Consider the following 6,723-nt stretch of genomic DNA (forward strand, 5'->3'; position numbering starts at 1 on the left):
AAAAGTTCTTAAAATTTCCCTTAAAATATAATTTAAAACATACTTTAAGTTCAAATCAATACTTTACAATTATATTGTGAAATATAATTTACAACATATTTTAAGTTCAAATGTGTAGTTATGTTTCAAAAAATAGTTTTGATTTTGACTAAATAATACCTACAGAACTAAATCATTTGTAAATATGTATATCACTTCTTAAATAGCCCAAATTAAAAGGTAAGGAAAAGTAGTCTTTGCACAGACGTGAAGCTCTTACTGTTCATTTCCCTTTTTGGAAAAATAAAGAAGGAGGTAGAGGCCTGGGACACTATGCTTTGTTTTTGAATAACAAGTGCTAAACATTCTGGAAACTATTTAATAAAGGCAATGCACTACACATTTCAAAAGGACTGGAAGAAAGGATTTTCAATGTTTTTATCTTGGAGAAAGGATATGTCTTGGTTACTTTTGCCTTGCTGCTGAGACAAAATATAGCTGACACCCAATATTAAGGAAGGGAAGGTTTATTTAGCTCACAGTCTGTGGCAGTTTCAATCCATACTCAACTGGCTCCAAAGCAGGGTGGCACATGGCACAAGGCAACCATTTATGGGGGCAGAAAATAGCAAAAGCAGCAAGAGCAAAAAGGGAGGAGTGGCAGCAAGCAGCCTCTTTCTCTTCCTTACATATGCAAACTATCCACCCTCAGGCAGTGTAGCACTCACACTCATGAATCAGCCATAAGCTCTAAAAGCCCGCCCCACAACTGCATGTGCCTTTGGGGCGACACCCAGATACAAACCATAACAGGATAATTTTTTTTTTATTTATTTTAAAGACAATAATAAAAAAAACAATAAAAATACAGAATTTCAAAACAAGATGATAAGAAACTAACAACAGTGTTTATATTGCATATTGTTATTTTCAAAGTAGTTGCTCAGATTACCAGATATATACATATAAGATTGGTCAAACAATATAAACACTAACTAGGAAACAGATGTGTTAACCTTGATTTGAACAATATATAATATATATACATAAATGTGTATCAAATCATCACATTGTGCTGAATACATATGTACTATCATGTCAATTAAAAGGATACAAATAGATACATTTTAAAACAACCAAAAGAAGAAACAAAGAAGTACTGAGCAGTAAGTACCAGCTTATAGAAATGGGAAGGAAAGAGGCAGTCTAATCTTATTCCCTCAGAAGAAAGTAAGCCATGAGCTGGAGCCCTTCACTTTCAGAACTTAAAATTTCTGACATGTGTATGGCATCAAGAGATGCTACCTCTTAACCCCTAATACATCCGGGCCTAGAATCACCATCCCAAGCCTCACTCTCTATTCTCTCAGTTCTGTTTTCTAAGTCTCCTGTCTGAGAGTATAAAAACTGTTCTCAATGATTTGGAATGTGGCGAGCCTGGATGCTTCTGTGTGGAAGGTAGAGTGAAGTGAAAACTCATCCTTCTATGGAAAATGTGGGGGTACCTGGATCTATTTTGAAGATTGATGGTAGTGATGGATAATTTATTAATTCCACTTCACAATATTGAATGTAATTTGACATGAAATATAATTTAATACATAATATGGACTTCGAAGCAATACTGTCTTATAACCATATAATGTGAACTGCAGCTATAGCTCATTGATAGAGCATCTTTCCTTCGCTGCATGCAGCCCTAAGGTGGATCATCAGCATTACAAAAATACATTTAGAATTTTACCCATGACATGCATGAATTAAGTTTGTTTTTATTCTTCAGTAATATTCTTTGTATAGATATAGCACAGTTTTAAAAATTCTATCCATTTTGATAAGTAATTAGTACCACCTTATTGTGGTTTTAATTGATATCTCTCTAATAATTAATGATGATGAACTTTTTTATTTTAAAGATTAAAAAAGCTAACAAAACAACAATGAAGACAAAATCAAAACAACACAAAAACAACAGAAATGATACATGACCTCCAAACAAAATGATAGGAATTAACAATGGTTGCTACATTGCATACTGTCCTCTTCAACCCAGTTGCTCAGTCCAGCAGATGTAAGAATGTAAGATTGATCAAACAGTCAAAGATAGTAACAAGTAATAATAAAGAAAAAAGATTGAAAATGATGCAGAGCTTCACCATACAAAATGGTAGGAGTTCAACAGTGGTTCTTATACTGCATATTGTTGTTCTGAACATTTTTATATACTTATTAGTTATCCATAATTCTCCTTTGGTGAAGTACAAATAATTTACTTGTTTATTTTTGTTTATTTATTTATTTATTTATTTTTTGATATCAGGAATCAAACTCAAGACCTTGCACTTGCCAGGCAGGCACTTGTGCTGCTGAGCTATATCTCCAGCCCTTTATTTATTTTTAAATTGGGTTATTTGTTTTCTTATTATGCTTTAAGAGTTCTTTATATGTTGTGGCTATAAGTCCATCAAAAGTATTATGTCAGTAGTTTATACTCCCGTTTTTTAATGAGTGCCTTTCACAGAGAAATATTTTAAATATTTTATTTTGTATTTAAATGTTTGATTCACTCACTGTAATTGGGAAAAATATAATCAGGTAATTCATTCAATTACAACAGAGCATGTCCCTTGTACCAAATAACAAGAAAAAATCTCAAATCCTAACATGTATTATACTTTGGAAGTGATCACATTGTGTATTTTCTTATCCATAAATTCTCTTAAATTTATGGTTCTATGCAAACTCACTTTTTCAGAGGTTTAGGATTGATATTTTATTCTCACTGAAATGTTAAAGTTATATGGTCCCTTACATGTGTTCAGATTTCAGGCTTCCAAATGTATTAGGTAACAGACTTGTAGCATTAGAGCAACAGTTTTTCTGAAACAGAGTTATCCAGTTTTGCAGTCCCTAGCTACGTGTGACTGTCAAACATTTGCAATGTGGTGAGTGTTACTGAAGTAATGCTATTTAATTTTAATTAAATTTTGAACCTGATACATGATTTCATTGTTGGAAATTTTTAAAATATGTGCAGGTCAATTTGGGATGTTAACTACCTATTCAACCTATTGAAAGTTACATAATATCTCTCATGAGCTCAGTATCTTCATTGATTAAATCATTTGATGCCACGTACCCTTGTATGATATAACGAGGATACCACACTTCTGTAATATTAATTCTTCCCTGAAGATACCACACTAGTCATGAGCACAACATCAGGCAAAGACAAATTGAGGGATATACTACAAACTGACTTGCCTACACTGATGAAAAGTTGCAAGGGGATGACAGAGAAGACAGAAGCACAGCTGAAATCAAAGAATCTCTATGACAGCATAGTACAGTATGCAAGATTTGATTTTGAAATAGTGGGTATTAGTGTAAACGGGTGAAATTTGAATAAAACCTGAAATTTACTTGATGTTGTTTTGTTAATATTATTAGTTTTGATAAATATGTCATGGTTACATTAACAGTGTAGGGGAGCAGAAGAAAGAGAATAGAGGACCCTGTACACCTTTGCAACTTTTCTATCAATAGCAGGTTTTTTCTTTATAAAATAGAGAAAGTGCTTTTAATGAATTACAGTCCATCACTTGGTCGCGGTTAATACAGAAAAGACATAAGGAACTTAAAAGCTCATTAACAAAAATGACAAATACAGTAATACAATTTTAAATTAGACAAAGTATTTGATTAAATACTCCTCAAAAGAAGAAAATAATCATATGCTCTTACAGTCCCGGCTATTTAGGAAGCTAAGGCAGGAAGACCTCTTGATCTCAGAAAGTTAGTAACTAGCCTGGGCAACATAGCAAGACCCACATCTCAGGAAAAGTTAGAAAAAAGGGGTGGATGGAGAGGAAGAGGGAGAGGAGGAGTAGGGAAAGGGAGAAGGAGATCAATCTCCACTATCTTCAAATTCAATGAAAATTTCCATTTGCATTAACTTTAGCCTAAACATTTAGGGTAGATGAAGTCAAACAGATCTGTAAAATTTGAGTTCTGTGTAAAGAACTAAAACTAAAACAAAACGTATAAAAATTAGGTAGTAAATGTTCAGTGAACCAAGTCAGAAATAAAAGGCAAATACCATGTATCTTCTTTATATAAGTGAATGTTAGGTAAACATGGATCTGAATGTAAAATAGTCATTGGTAGAGGTTGGAAACAGTAGGTGGGAAAACCAGGCATAAAAGTAGTGATTTCAAATATGCAGTGATTTCGAATATTCAGTGATTTTGAATATTCAGTGATCTCAAATATTCTATAGAGTTGTCCCCACCCTTTTTGGCACCATGGATTGGTTTCATAAAAGACAATTTTTCCACAGATGGACATTTGGGGTGGAAATCAGGGGTCATTTTGGTACGATTCTAGTACATTATGCAGATCATGCAGTTTCCTTTTAATGTTACAGTGGACAGTTTATTTGTATTTTTGAAGTATATTTCATGAACAGCAACCTAGGTCCTCTGCATATACTATTCACAGAGGGGTCCACACTTCCACAAAAATCTAGTACTGCTGCACACATCAGTGTGCTTATAGAGTAGCAAAATATCACACTGCACTGAGTAAATATGCAAAATAATACATTACTCAAACTTTTAAAAAGCATTTAAGTAGAAGGAAATGCAAACCATCCTGACTTGATCAATATACACTGTACACATGTATGAAATTATGACACTATATCCCATACATGTACAAAATTAAAAATACTTAATCATTGGGGAATCTACTATTGGGAAGATGATTATAATCCTTTCTACTACCCTATCAGCGTATTTTGACATTTTTTTTCCATGTGTTATAAGAATTTAAGAACTTGTATTATTTGTCATGAAATGTTCTTTTATGTCTTAACATTTAAAAATTATCAAAGCTTTTCTCTGGCTATACTGTATTAAATCGGTGTAGCAATTTGAAAATCGCTATGAGTGGCAGTAGTTTTATATTCAAAATGTTAAGACATAGAAGAACATTTCATGACAAATAATATATATATAGCACTATAGGTTTAACTATAAAATGTATAAATGACCAAAACTATGATATTTTTATAAAATTTAGGTAACAATTTGTTTGTCTTATCTACACAATAATGATTTTTTAAAGTATTATTCATATTTAATTTCAAAATTCTCTCCTGAATCATCTTTTTCTTTTTGGACTTCCTGTTACCCTTCCTGTCCCAGCTATGCTACTAACTTAGAACTCATTGTCAGTAATTTTTCTATTGCAGTAGATGCAAATCACTTTTACTATAGGGAATTCTTAATTCCTCATTTTTTGAAAACCGAAAATGCCACACAACACATTCAATAAGTCATTTTTTTTTTATTACAAACTGATCATTTTGTCATAAAAACATTTATCATGCCTTTTCTTAGACAAAAATCTTCCTTGGTGCTATTTTGTTGCATTTTATTTAATAGACTCATTTTATGTAGCAACACATACCTACCCTTGTAATTATGATCCTTTCCTTTAATACCTGCATCGCAATATCTATCTGGTGCAATTCCTTTAATTTAAAGTGATTTCATAATGCACACACAGCTTTAATATGGAGAAAAATTATAGTATACTCAGCTATCAATAAATCAGGCTTTCTCCTTATTGCTTTCCAATCACAGTGTCAACTTCTGGGGAGCTTATTTTATTAGGTAATTTGAAAATACTTTATTAGGCTATTTGGAAAGCTTCTTGAATGCAAAAGATTATGAACAATAAAAGATGATATACTAATACCAAAACATGTTCTGTATCTTCCAACAATACTATCCTAGCTGCAAGAGGCACATGCAAAGTCAGCCTGGTATATATTATAGTTAAATTTCATTTGATATCTGCTAAAATGCATAAATATACTTGATATCCCCAAATCTTCTGTGCTGTAGTTGACTGTTTAAGAGTTCTCTCTATTTTCTTTTCTTTAATCTTGCTACCACAGTCTAAGGCTATTTCATTTTGTTGCTTTGTTCTAGTTTCATTTAAGGTTTATTATGGAAAGTTTCTTTTTTGTAGGACCTGTCTCTCTCTCTTACTAAACCTTCCTGCTTTACTGCTGGTGAACAATAGGCACTTGAAATATTTGTGGTATTGAATTTCTAAATAAAATACCACAGAGTACACTCTTCAGTTAGAAAAAGTGGGCTTGCGAAGTTAGGTAACTTCAGGAGTAATTGAGGGAAGCTGGCAGACCCTGCAAATGAGAGGAGACCCAGAGCCCTAGTGTTTGCAGTGCACACTCTTTATGCAGCGGAGCACGATTCTTGATATCAAAGTAGAGAGCGAGTAGATAAATGGATAGATATATGCATTTTTAGACGCAGGAGGAAAATGGATGGAAAAATAGGTAACTTTTTTGCATTATACCCCCAATATTGTCCCTACCATGGGCAATGTTTTACCTGGACCTGAAAAATTTCTTAAGGGAATTGAAAAACAAAGTCTGTGAAGCAAAGTCCCATGGAATTTAGATAATTTTGGAGACAATTGAAGTTACAGTATTTTTAATCTCTGTGTCCAGGATAACTATCTGAGTGTCATTCTCGTTGCTGGAACAAAATAGACCAACACACACAATTTAAAAGAGGAGACATCTATTGGTCCCATATTTCCAGTCTCTCACCTGCTGGCTCCAGACAAAAGTGGCATGGCGGAAGGACCTGGAGGGAGACTGCTCCTCTCCTCTTGGTGATCAGGAGCGCGCGCGCGCGCGCGCGCGCG

General features: G+C 33.4%; 1 protein-coding gene across 2 annotated transcripts in view; it reads left to right on the forward strand.

The window, feature by feature from the left end:
- Nucleotides 1-6,723, forward strand: part of Fut9 (fucosyltransferase 9 (alpha (1,3) fucosyltransferase)) — a 206,289-nt gene that overhangs the window by 111,653 nt on the left and 87,913 nt on the right. The gene's annotated exons all lie outside the window — the stretch shown is intronic.

Source organism: Chinchilla lanigera, unplaced genomic scaffold, assembly GCF_000276665.1.
Source record: "Chinchilla lanigera isolate Chin_1 unplaced genomic scaffold, ChiLan1.0 scaffold00010, whole genome shotgun sequence".
Taxonomy (NCBI): Eukaryota; Metazoa; Chordata; class Mammalia; order Rodentia; family Chinchillidae; genus Chinchilla; species Chinchilla lanigera.